General features: G+C 45.5%; 1 long non-coding RNA gene across 1 annotated transcript; it reads right to left on the bottom strand.

The window, feature by feature from the left end:
- Positions 1–8,422: 8,422 nt before the first annotated feature.
- On the bottom strand, positions 8,423–11,397 carry LOC144373134 (uncharacterized). The gene is made up of 2 exons (XR_013432894.1): positions 11,212–11,397; positions 8,423–9,697 (listed from the first exon to the last, which is right to left on the bottom strand). It is a non-coding gene; the product is annotated as an uncharacterized LOC144373134 (long non-coding RNA).
- Between the last annotated feature and the right edge of the window lie 1,377 nt (positions 11,398–12,774).

Here is a 12,774-nt window from a genome sequence, read left to right as displayed (position 1 = left end):
CATCAGATTTATACATTTTACTAGGCTAATACATTAATATTGCTTTATAATTTTTTCTATCTGAACATAAAAATGGTGAATAATTTGTCAAATGAAAAAGTAATCTTGTCCTAATGGCCTCATAATTTTTATTTTGTAAGTGAGACCTTGGAAGAATTCACTCAGTTCCTTCTGATGTAAACTCTACCAAATTTCTCTGGATATCATGCTTCTTTTTGATGAATCTAATGTGGAATAAATAGACATAAAATCTATAATATAGAAATACATGTAATTGTATATGCAAATACACTTTTAAAAAATTCTGATGCTTATTATTTTCTCATCCAAAATAAATTAAAATTGATTTGGGAGGTTTGGAGGCGGGGGTCATAGGTCTCTGGGAATTTTGCCTGGACATTTTTTCTTTTCCTTTCTTAACTGTAGGAAATTTCTTCAATATGTCTTAACTAGATGTGCTCCGTAAGATGCATCTCAGACCACAGGGTTAAAGAAGGGGTTCCAGCCTGCACTGTCCTTCCCTATGTCATCTTCTCCTCGCACCACATGGGCTGATTCTGTGAGAGAGGAGAGCTCACTGTATTATTTCAGGTTTTGTTTTGACAAACACTCTGTTTCAGGCTCTGTTGCAGTTTGGATCTAGGGAATTATTCTAGACCAGCTCAGTGCCTTGAAGGAACTCCCAGGCCAGTCAAGAGGCAGGCAGAATCAGGACCTGTGTGAGGGACAGAAGATTCAACCCAAGACTGCAGCTCTTGGATCCTGTGTGGCTGGAACGGCTGGGACTGCAGTTTCTGTAACTGAGGTTCACTTGATGTTTTGACTATGTCCCTTGTGGCTTTGAAACTTGCATGTTTCTTTTTTTCCTTTTCCCAACCTTCTTCTCCTCCCTGATCCTCTCCTTCCAGCTCTCTTCTCCCCAATCTCATCTTCTCTGAATCACCTCTATAAAAGCCCCCTGTTCCTGCTGGTGGGCAGAATCCCAGCTTCTGGGACAGGAGTCTCAATGTCTCTCCTTTGCTAGCAAAGCAATAGACCGTCTTTTTCCTTCCTCTCAAAACCCTGTCCTCGTTATTGGACTGGCATCAGGAACAAGGACTGAGCTTTGGGCAGCATTTCCATTGTGCAGGAGGGTTTGCTACTCTTCACGAGAAGCCTTTCCAGCAGGCTGGATGGTTAACAGCTCCACGACTTCCTCTGAAGTCTCTCAGGAGTGCCATCGGGCCAAGTCTGAGTCTTAGTGGAACAGCTGCCACTTGCTTGTTGATCTAGTGGAAACCCGAGGTTTCATTAGACCTTCATCTAGTCCAAATTGCAGGAGATTTCTCCAGAAAATAAAGGGGAGCTGTTGATGAGGTTCCAGGAAGACAGGTACAGTGCTGAGTGGGAGCTGAGAGCACCCCGTCATGGTCATCAAGCAAGGAGCTGCGAGGAGCACAGACAGGCCATCACAGGGTCCCAGCCAGGTCTGAGCCTGCAGCACCCACCTCTGCCGCAGCCCCACACTGGGCCTCCGCCTTGAGCCTTCTGGCCCCTCACTCCTGTTTCCTTCTCTCCATCCCTTCGTCTCCTCCCTCCTGCTCCCCGGGAGCTGTCTGCCTGTTTATGAGGATCTTGTCTTTCTCTCTTTCTGCCTGTTTTTATCAAATCCTGCATGTTCCTTGGCTTGCTCAGTGCCTCTGTCTCTCCTTCCCATTCCTGTCTCTGCTCCCATCCCTGTCCTGAGCTGTGCTTCCTTGACCTCCAGCTCCCTGAACGTCTCTGGGGAAGATGATCTTCTTTCCTCTCTTTCCCACTCTGCTGCCTAACTCTGCCCACTGGCTCTGTGTCATGAGGTCTGTGTGTCCTCTCCTGTGCTCATGGGTCTTTCTGACTTACCTCAGTCTCTCCCTCTCCTTTTTATCTCCCTTTCTAACTCAGCCAAGGGACCCTTATCTATCCCTCTTAATCTTGAACAAAGCTGCCATTTCTATCTCTAATGGGTGGACAGGAACTTCAGATAGTGTGTTTCAATCAGATTTTTTTTTTTATCACCATGACCAAAATAGCTGACAAGAACAACTTAGAGAAGGAAAAGTTTATTTCAACTCATGGTTTAATAGATGGAAAAATTCATTTCGAGGGCCCAACACGAGGCAGAACATCATGGTGGAAAGTTGTGGCAGAGAAAAGTAGCTCAAAATACAATTATCAGAGAGGAGAGAGAGAAAGAGAGAGAGAGAGAGAGAGAGAGAGAGAGAGAGAGAGAGAGAGAGAGAGAGAGAGAGCTCTGCTCACTAAGGAAAATTCCTCAACACACTAGGAATGGAACCACCATTAGACCTGGTTATCCTGCTCCTCAGCATATATTCAAAGGATTTAAAACAGCATGCTACAATGACATAATCACATCAATGTTTACAGCAGCACCAGACTGCAGCTCTCATCATCTAATCCTTTCACCTCTGAAATTTCTTGCACCTTTGCACACATGAGCTTTGGGAGACACCCCACACCTAAACAGCTTCTACTCAAGATCCTCGACTCGGTCTCAAAAGATGGAGACCAGAGTGCTGAGACCATTGCTGGTCCTTCCCCTGGTCCTCGACTTTATCAAAGACTGAGATGGGGCCATGAATGTGGTTTGTGTGTTTCCTTGTCTTCTCTCTCCACCTGCAAACAAGAAGGTTCTGTTCAGAGGCCACACATCAAGAGATCTCAGTTCACACCTGAGCTCATGGCTGTAGCTCACGTCCCCTCTGAAAACATCCCCCCCCAACCCAGGTTTTATGGTCATCCCCTGGGAAAGTTTTCTTCAGATCTGGCATCTGTGACTGTGCGGGTGTCTTGCTCAGGGAGTGATCTTGGGCATATGACTGTTCCTTGGTGCCCTCCTCTTAAAATATGGCTTCCCCAATGTCAGTTCTACCTCAAGGTCTCCACTCTGGCTTCTTCCACCTGTCTCATCCTTTTCTCCACCTGCTTGGCTCATGTGAAAACTATATTAGTGGCCGTTCTTCCTCGAACCTTCAAACTGGCCTTCCCCTCCCTTGAGCACAGAATGGACGCCGTGTTTTTTCTATTAATCACGGTATTTCCACGATATCATTTTGAGGAGCTGGTGGACTTCGTGTTACTGTTTCTACTTTAATGGATGAGAAATAGAACTAATGGTTTGTTGGTCCCTTGTCACCAGAAAGTTGATGGCATAACTAGGACTCGAGCCTCCCGACTGCCTTCACAGCCAGTCCTTGTATCCTGCAGGTGGTGGGGTAAGGGCCAAAAGCTGTCTGTCACCAAAAGAGTGAAGGCTGTGTGTAGGTTAGGACCCGCTGGCATTTGGGGTGACTGTGAAGAACATACTACCTTTGGGCCAGTAAATCTCTCAGCTCAGATTGCAAAAGACTTTTTTTTTTTTTTTTAGTCCTTTGGTTAGTACTTTTACTGGCTACAAATAAGTGGAACTGACTGGCCAGCTGGAGCACAGGGAGTTGGTATGATAAACCCAAGGCCTCATGGAACTGAGGACAGAGAAGCAGCTGCTGCAGGTCCTCAGGTGTTGTGTCCACCTCTCATGCTGTTTCTGCATGCCCAACTGCATCTCTTTCCCTGCCGTCCAGACTTCCCTGCCCATGTGGGAGACAAAGGCCATCCACCATTCCTGAGTGACTTCTCTTTCTGTCAATAGCAGAGCCATGGCTGGAATCCATTGCTTTCCTTCCAAACTCTCCAAGAAAAGGGCTCATAGGCCTGCCTCCTGTAAGGGCTCAGCTATGAGCAGGTCACTAGCATCAAGGTGAGCAGGGCCCTTAGCTCACTATGGCTGCCAGGCAACCATTGGGCATTTCCATGAGAGCAAGTGGATTACCTCACAGGGCAACACTGAATTCTTCACTACAGCCACTTCATTACCTTCACCCTCAGTGTTGCTGGAGGTCACATCTCAGGACCCTGGTGTTCATAAAGGAGGATATCGATTGCTTCCTTGGTAAAATTTGAGTGGGTCATAGATGTCGCTCAAGTCATTCTGCCAAATAGCTCTGATCATTTTAATTCTGAAAAATCCCTTCATTTTATCCCATTGCCATGTTGTTTGCTCCCTGTCTGCTCTGTACAGACCTGAACTCATGGTTTAAACCAAGGAGTCGCTTTCCTGCTACCCTCTGCCTGGGGCTGCACAGGCCGTGGAGAACCAAAGGTGCATCTGGTGCCACTTTGAAAAGAAAGCTTGGTGGCAACTGGTCTCCATAAATAAACATAAACATGTTTGAGAGCATCAAACTCAGACTGGTGCAAATAAAGTCTTGCATGAACAACATCCGTGGATGCAGGACAGGTCTCAGGCACAACAGCTGATGTAGATGGAAACCAATTTGGAGAAATGACTCTGTTGGTGCCCAAGGTACACATGAACTGTCCTTGGGATCTGGGGGAGGTTTGGGTGGAAGATGCAAAAAGGCAGGTGGACATAGAGTGCAGAAGATCAAGATCACTGTCTCGGTGGGAAAGAAAAACGTCAGGAAAGAACAACTTGGACCAGATTTTTTAATATTCACAACATAAAGTCTCCCTCCTTCTAGTCTACATTTGATACTGGGGTGAACCTTAGTGTCAGGGTGATTGCCTGCATGCCAGAGGCCCTGGGTTCAACACCAGCACAGGAGGAAAACGAATCCTTTGGGGAAATCAACCCAGGGTTTCCATCACAGCACTTGAGGGTCTTCAGTGTATTGCTGTCTGTGGCCTGTTCTCTGGGTGACCTCATCCCTGGACTATGCTGGTGCAGGGTCTAGAAATCTTATTTGGGACTTTTCCACACCTTCGTTATTTCCCAGGGCCTATCCCCATAAAATAGGAGTCTATTCAACATTTTTAAATTGACCGATTTTAATGAGGTTTGCCATGTGGACATGGTCTCATTCTTACTTAAATAATGATGTCAAAGTGTTCTTTTCCCCAGCAAATACTAATGAGCCCAGCACCAGCAGTAATAAGGTATCCTCAGTGATATTTTAAGTCTATTGCTGGGAGTTGCCAGAGCTAAAACTTTGGTAAATTGACTCTTGCATTTTCTATTCAATCTTGCTTTTTCCAATTTAATCAAGGAGATTAAATTTAGAAATATTTTTAACCAGAAAAAAAAGAACTCCCAAAGTTAATTAAAACCCAGTGAATTGTGCTTGAAATATAGATGGATAGGGAGAGATAGTTAGGGATATTTAGCTGGAAGGCAAAATGTTAAAAAGAACATTTCCTAGGTCAATAACTTTCTGCTGAAATACAAAGCAAGGAGCCTGGGTGTTACTGGGATGAGTGAGGTCCAAGGACCACTGTTGCAGAGGTGAGTCACACCTGAGCAGAACAGCTCACCCACCGATGACATCAAGAACAGTGCTACATACCTTACAGAGGGGCAAGCTGGTGGGAAACTGGGTGCTAGAGAGGCCTGGCATTGTTTGGTGACAAATTCTGGCATCAGTTAACATTTTGATGTTAGTCTATCCTAGGCAAATGAGAGCCATCATGTTTAAACTTTCATAAGATTACTCTGGAATTCTTTTGGTTGTGTGTAAAACCTTAAAATTGTACAACACAGGACGGAGTAGGCATAGTGCCCACTTAGATATACAGAATTTTAGTCTGAAAGCTGTCTGGAACCAGTGGTCTGATCATTAAGAGACTTTGTAATTGTTGCTTTTACAGTTAGAGCAGGCCATGTCCTGTCTGAGCATCTAACACTGCAAAGGGGTGGCACTGCACTAGGGAGGCCATGACAGAGCAGGGTCACCTGGAGCAGCCAGGGTCTGAGCAGGTGATGCCAATTCCCTCTCCTTAGAGGAGGCATCTTGCTGCTAATCTTCAGCAAAAATAACCTGTTCATGGGGCATTTTCTAACATTTACACACTCACACCCCTTTGGCATTTTTTAGCAAAAGGAACATAAAAATTGTGCCTTTATAAATTTTTTTATTTTTCTTTTAATTAATTCATCTCTCAGACTTAAAAAAATAAAATTTCACTCTGTTTGGTTATAGTCTTTACACTCAAAGTCTATAATCCAGGAAATTTAGAGTTTCATGTGTATTACATTTCTTAATATGCATCAAAACATTTTCGTTTATAAAAATAAAACCCATCTGTATACCAACAGCAATCACCTATTGCTGGTGCTACATATTGCACATTTGGAAAAACCTTTTAAAGCGTTTTTTGGTTATTTTTCTTGTTTTTTTTTTTGATTTTTGTTTATTTCCTCTAATTCTATTTGAGTCTATAAGCTCAGCAGAACCTGTCCCCCTCTGTCGCCTTCTCTGTGGGGCTCCAAGTCCTCTAGTTCTGCATGATTGTCACCCTCTCTGTGGGGCTCCAATTCCTCTAGTTCTGCATGTTTAACTAATAATTTGAGCTGTGTTTTGTTGCAGAACTCTTGAGCGACGTGGGAGACAGAGCTCAATCTCGAACATCCTCTGTCCTCCTCTGAGTCACTCAGAGAATCTCAAAAGTGCAATTATCAATTCATTTTAGGGAAAGGAGTGATGGGGCTCGTTCAGTCACCACAGCTGTTTCCCCAGCAACAAGGCCAAGCTGAGGTCTGTGTCAGTCACAGGGTCTTTAAGGTGGAAGCCAAAGTCCCTGTTTCTCCGGTGGCAGATGAAGCTAGGCAGAGTACTCCCTTCTTGTTTCAGCCTACTGTTCAAGGTGGAGATTTTTGACTATAGTCATAATCCCAAGATGGCTTTGATATAAAGGAAATTACAGTTTTGTGAAGCCTCACTTTAAAATAGAAAAGTTTTTGAGAAAACCCAAATTGATGAGGGTTTATTGTCTAGGCTTTGGAAATTAAATTTTGCTAAAGACCAAAGGATAGTTAGCATGTAACCTGCATAGCATCAAGGTGTGGAGGCAGCTTCCTACCAACTAAGATCTCCAGGAAAAGCACAGGGCACCGGGGGCCAGGTTAAGTTTGAATTTCAAGAAACAATGTTGTTGTCGGTGGTGGTGTTTATTTCTTGTTTTATTCATTTTTTTCCTTTTCATTACCAATACTGCATGAGATATACTTACACTAAAATACCATTTGTTGTTTTTTTTTGCAAGTCACATTTAACCGGGACCTTCTGTGTTTTCTTTCCTATCTCAGGCCAACCTACTTGAAATTCATATATTCTTTAAATAAATCAATCAAATTTTAAATAAATCAAAATTTAAATAAATCAAGTTCTTTAAATAAATCAAAATTTCTTAAGTATTCACTCTTCAGAAAGATGTGAACCCAAATGTGGAAGCTCATTTGCAAAGAAACCAGAACCTGTGACAATATCTTGTAGGGCCTGGCTGTCTGGCAATTGATGTAACTTGTCACTCCCATGTCATGGGTATGGATGGGTACCCATGGTTTCTACTGCTGGAGCCGCAGTGCCCCAAGGAACCACTCACCTCTGCGGTGCCCTGTGCCCTTTGTTTCCCTTCCCCGCAACTGGAGTGGAGCCCAACTGACCGGAACCGCCCACCATGTGCCCTGGAGAAGCCACCGGTACAAGCAGGTGCATACCCACAGAGGGACGCAATCCATGACAGAAATGTGCTGAAGCTCTCCTGGGCCCATCTCCAGAGCTAGATCACTCTACGAGGTGACACTTAGATGTGCCCTGGTTACTCTTGTGAGTGAAGGTAGAGCATTTTCTCTAGGAAAGCCAAGGTCAGGTGCAGGCAAACCCAGCTCACCAAGCTTACAGCAGTTATAACCCTTTTCTAGGGAGAGCCGGACTGCGCAGCCAGCCCAGGGACCTGTGTCAAGTGAGAGCCATCACCAAGGTCACAGTTCAGTTTCCACATTAGTGTCCCACATCCTGACAGCCTGAGATGAGTGGTTCTCTGCATGACTGTTCTCACCCCTTACCACAAGGAGTGTCACCTTGGATCTCCAAAGGTGCAAAAGTCTCATGAGTGCCCAGCAGACAGACCACAGCCTGTGAAGACCCTGCTCCCACAGGGACACGGAAAGCCATGTGATCCATAGAGAGGGATGTGCATGGGGGCAGTCAAGACTCTCACAGGGCCTCTGCGAAGTGGGTATCCCATGAGGATACTTGTGTGTCAGGGACCCTCACTTACCTGGGAAGGTGTGAACTGGAGGAAACTGTGAACTATGATCATCCCACCATAACACGGGCTCCCTTCTTTGTGTCCTGGGTTTGCGCGCACTGTGGGGGATGACCATGGCATCTGGAGGGGGAAAGTGAGTTAGTGGGCTGGAACTTTGGAGCTCATCCAACAAAAGTAGAAGAAATAAGTGCAAAATTCTATATTTCGTTCTCAACGAATAAAAAATGCAGTCACAGGAATAAACAAGTAAACAGACAAATCCCCTTTACAAAGGCAAGGCCTGGTAAACACAAGTGTGTCGCTACCCCTTGCCCGCAAGGAAGACGCAACTCGGGAATCTTCTTTCAGCGGTTTATTCAGGCCCTTGATATTTCTTCTACCACTCTCTCGGATGCCCCTCCCAGCCTTAATAAAGCATCTCAAGCCCCAATGCGAAGCTGCCACTTGGAACTTTCTCATAGGGTGCTGAAAAACCATGCGCCAACTCTCGCAAATAAGGAGTTGTTTGTCACAAACCACAGCGGAGCCAGCGCCATCTTGTAATGGCGACCATAGTCTGCATAAGCGGCAGATGCGGCTCACCATAGTTCCCCCTTTCTGTTTTCTTAAAACAATACAGGCGAGAATAGAGGTCTTATCCCACTGTGCAGAAGTGGCTGCGTAGTATGGCTCAGTCCTAAGGAGGGCCCTTCCCTAGACCTGACTCCATATCAGCCGACACCTTTTTTCGTGGGGCGGGGTGTGGACACGTCAAACCCGCATGCAATAGGACATGTTCTCCTTGAGGTCCGTGTCCACTGCAGGATCACTCAAGTGCAGTGCCTTGCCTCGCATCCTGTATAGTGACGATGGTGAACATAAGGGGGTAGCTGGGACTACCTCTGTAGGACAACCACAATTAAGTTGGCGACACCCTGAGAGAAAGGCACGGGATTTAAAGCCATAGCTAAAGACCAGTGTGGAAACCCTTCTGCGTGCAATGGCAATAAGACCTGCAGAGTGCAAGGGCTTTCCAGCACTAGAAGAAAGACAAAAGAAGGACATGTCGAACCCAGTGCAATGTTAGAATAACTTGGGGTGCAATGACCATGTCAAAGGCACTAGTGTGGAAACCCATCTGCGTGCAATGGCAGCAAGGCCTGCAGAGTGCAAGGGCTTTCCAACACTAAGAGAATAACGAGGAAAGACATGTCAATCCCAGTGCAATGTTATAATAACTTGGGGTGCAATGACCATGTCAAAGATTTACTGTTTAAGATGCGCAAGCCAGACTTGAGGCGAGTTGCCATTTTCTAAAGCAGCAAGAGCTTGGATGAGCATTGCCTTGTCCTGAGCATTGTGGGCCTTGAGATGACAGAGAAGCCACAAACAGAGGAACATACCAAAGCAACACATAGTACCAAAAATGCCTACTCCCACCCACTCTTTAAAAAAGGAAAAAGCAGAAGATATACAATCGGTGAATTGACCCAAAGTCACGGGATCAACACGGGTACTATTCAAGACAGCTATCTGAGTCGGTTGAGACTGGATCATGTCTTCCGCCGCCATGGACCAATTCCTGGCCAAATATTCGCCGATGATGCGGGAAGCATTCCTGGAATCATTAAATCTGACAGAGGTTATACACAAATGCGCACGTTGGTCAACGCAACCCAAAAGTACCAGGTCAGACAATTCTTCTATCTGAGCTTGAAGTATATCTATTCTTTGGTTAGCATCCAAAATCCCTGACAAAATATGTTGATTAATTTTATTTTGAGATTCGAGTATGGTGGAAGTTTGTTGAATAACATTATTAATAGTGGCAGCAGTTTGTACATGACTGGCCATGGCTACTCCAGCTGTAACTGCTGCAGCAGCAGACACTGCTATGGCTGTCACTATAGCTGCTGTGATTTTGAGCAGCCTGTTCTACTGCACCCTCTAACATGAGTGCTCTCCAATCTAGATATTTTCCCAGGGAGACACAGGCTCGGAATAAGCCAGCCCAATCTAAGGGGGTCATGCAGAATCTAGTCAGTCCTTTCACCTGAGAACGGACGGATTCTGCCAAGGTTTTAATTATTTTAAAATATAAAGGCTCATGGTACCTTCCCCTATTATTGTCCTGAAAAACTGGGTATGCTAGTCCCATGTCTGTATTAACTGTTCTCCAAACTTGAGAATGAAAGAATGAAAAGTCCTCCCGGAGCCTTGGACTCCACCCACATACGAAGGCGGAACTACTGAAAGGGGGGGGGAGGGTGGAGCAGCATCAAGTACTGGCTCCTCCTCTAGATTCTCAACTTCCTCCCCAGAACTGGATTTATAACCCTTCTCACAGCAGGCTTTTACATCTGTTGTTTCCCGTTTTTTCTTTTTTATCTTAGTCTTACGTAATTGTTGTAATAACTTGTCCAATTCTTCAGAACTGTCCGAGCTACTTGTGTCCTTGGGAGTTTTTAACTCAGTCAAGTCCGGATAGAGCCTTCTCCTCTGTTTAACTTCAGACTCCCTTGTCTTTTCACCACTCTTACTCCTAATACTTTCTGCTACCTCGCTATGTGACCCCTCCGATTTTTCTTCATGCAATTGCTCAAGAACAGCCTGACCCTCGCTCACAGCTTTCTGGCATATACCATCTATTATACACCCCCTCACTAATTTCGAAAGCGGAATGGTACCACCCTTTAAAGTTCCTTGTTTGTAAGCTAAATCCAGATCTTTCCCTAATTTGTCCCAACTGGGAATCGTGAGACTCCCTGAAAAAGCAAACCAAGGAGCTACAGAGTCAGTCTCTTCCAAAAACCTCTGTAATGTACTCCATTTCACTTTAAGTCCCTTAGAACGCAGTAACCCATCCAAGGCCAGCAAAATTGGGCTTGAGGAAGTAGCACCCATACTGTTCCAAGCAGTGTAAATAAAGTGAAAGTACAAAACCCCGCTCTCTCCTTATTTACAGAGGAGCGTCTTATTTTATTATTTTTCCCCCGCTCTCTCTTTATCTACAGAGGAGTGTCTTATTTATTATTTTTCCCCCGCTCTCTCTTTATCTACAGAGGAGCATCTTATTTTATTATTTTTTCCCCGCTCTCTCTTTATCTACAGAGGAGCTGCCCCGCTTTGATCGCGAATTCCACTTACCTGGGACTAACCGGTGCACCACCCCTGACTGCTGAAAGTTCTGGTTCCCGGGTCTCCGCACCACTTGGCACGACCCCTTGCCCACAAGGAAGATGCAACTCGGGAATCTTCTTTCAGCGGTTTATTCAGGCCCTTGATATTTCTTCTACTAATCCCTCGGATGCCCCTCCCAGCCTTAATATAGCATCTCAAGGCCCAATGCGAAGCTGCCACATGGAACTTTCTCATAGGGTGCTGAAAAGCCATGCGCCAACTCTCCCAAATAAGGAGTTGTTTGTCACAAACCACAACGGAGCAAGCACCATCTTGTAATGGTGACCATAGTCTGCATAAGCGGCAGAGGCGGCTCACCACACAAGTGGACGGTGTGTCTAGGTGAAGGGCCCTGGCCATCTTCACCAAGAGCCACTCCACCTGTGCCTTAGTCATTTTTTAGTCCCTGGGACAAAATATCTGAGAAAAAAAGACTTAGGAAGAAAGATTAATTTTGGCTTATGCTTCTAGAAGTTTCAGTCCAGGGTCAGCTGACTCCAAGTGGAAGTGTGTGGAGAGGGAAGCTTCTGACTTCATAGGAGTCAGGAAGCACAGAGGGAGGAGCTGGCCAGGGACAGGATAGAGTCCCCCAGCACACCCTAAGGACCTACTCCTTCAAGGAGATCCCACCTCCAAATACTGCCATCAAATCTCCAATGCACCGATGAGGTAAGAGCCCTCATGATCCACTCACTTCTCCAACCTCTGGACACAGATGCTTCATGAATCAAGCCTTCAGCACCAGGTCTTCAGGATACGTTCCATATCTAACCCATAACAGCCTATGTCCACTGTTCAAGGGGGCCTCCATGGGGCTTATACAACACTCATCTGCATCCAGTGGGGCGTGTTTTCCAGAAAGATGTCAAAATACAGCAGGCAGTTTGATTGATGGTAATGTTGGCCGATACTTTGATTTAATTTGATGTTGGGAACTGAATATCAAAATTAAATGAGAGGCTGGCATAAAGTATTTTTAAATGCATCATTTCAAGTAGGAAATTGGGTTTCTCTTTCTCCTGAAGAGAGAGCCAGGCTCCTGCCTGAGAATATCACCTGGGCCCGAGAAGCTACTGATTTTCGTAAACCTGGATGCATCTGGGATCTCCAATCAGCCTGGGTCCCCTCCTCTCCTGAGTGTGGGGCATGGGCTGGTTCTCACCCCATTATGTCACTGCTTTCTACTAGCGTTCACTTAAGAAGTAGAAGATTAGTGTCTGCTGGTCTCCATGAATATCAGGCAATAAATGATAGACCTGACCCTGTCACCGTGTCCCCAAATTCTGTTGCACTCAAGGCCAAGGGGTAACACTGGGAACAGGCACATGTTCTGCCAGAGAAAGTGTTCAGGGTGTGGGGGGCCCTTGAAATCACATTACAGAAGGAACAATTGAAGAAAATGTGAGGGCTCAGCCGCAGGATGAGACAAAAAGAGCGCCTGGGCTTGATGTGAGGGCTGGGGGCAGGGATGGCGGCTTTTCTTAAAGTACCAAAAGGGTCACTGCGAGGATCCATGAATGGATTTGTTTC

The sequence above is a fragment of the Ictidomys tridecemlineatus genome, unplaced genomic scaffold (assembly GCF_052094955.1).
Source record: "Ictidomys tridecemlineatus isolate mIctTri1 unplaced genomic scaffold, mIctTri1.hap1 Scaffold_254, whole genome shotgun sequence".
NCBI lineage: Eukaryota > Metazoa > Chordata > Mammalia > Rodentia > Sciuridae > Ictidomys > Ictidomys tridecemlineatus.
The sequence above is the reverse complement of the archived record's forward strand: the minus strand, read 5'-3'. Positions and strand labels throughout refer to the sequence as shown.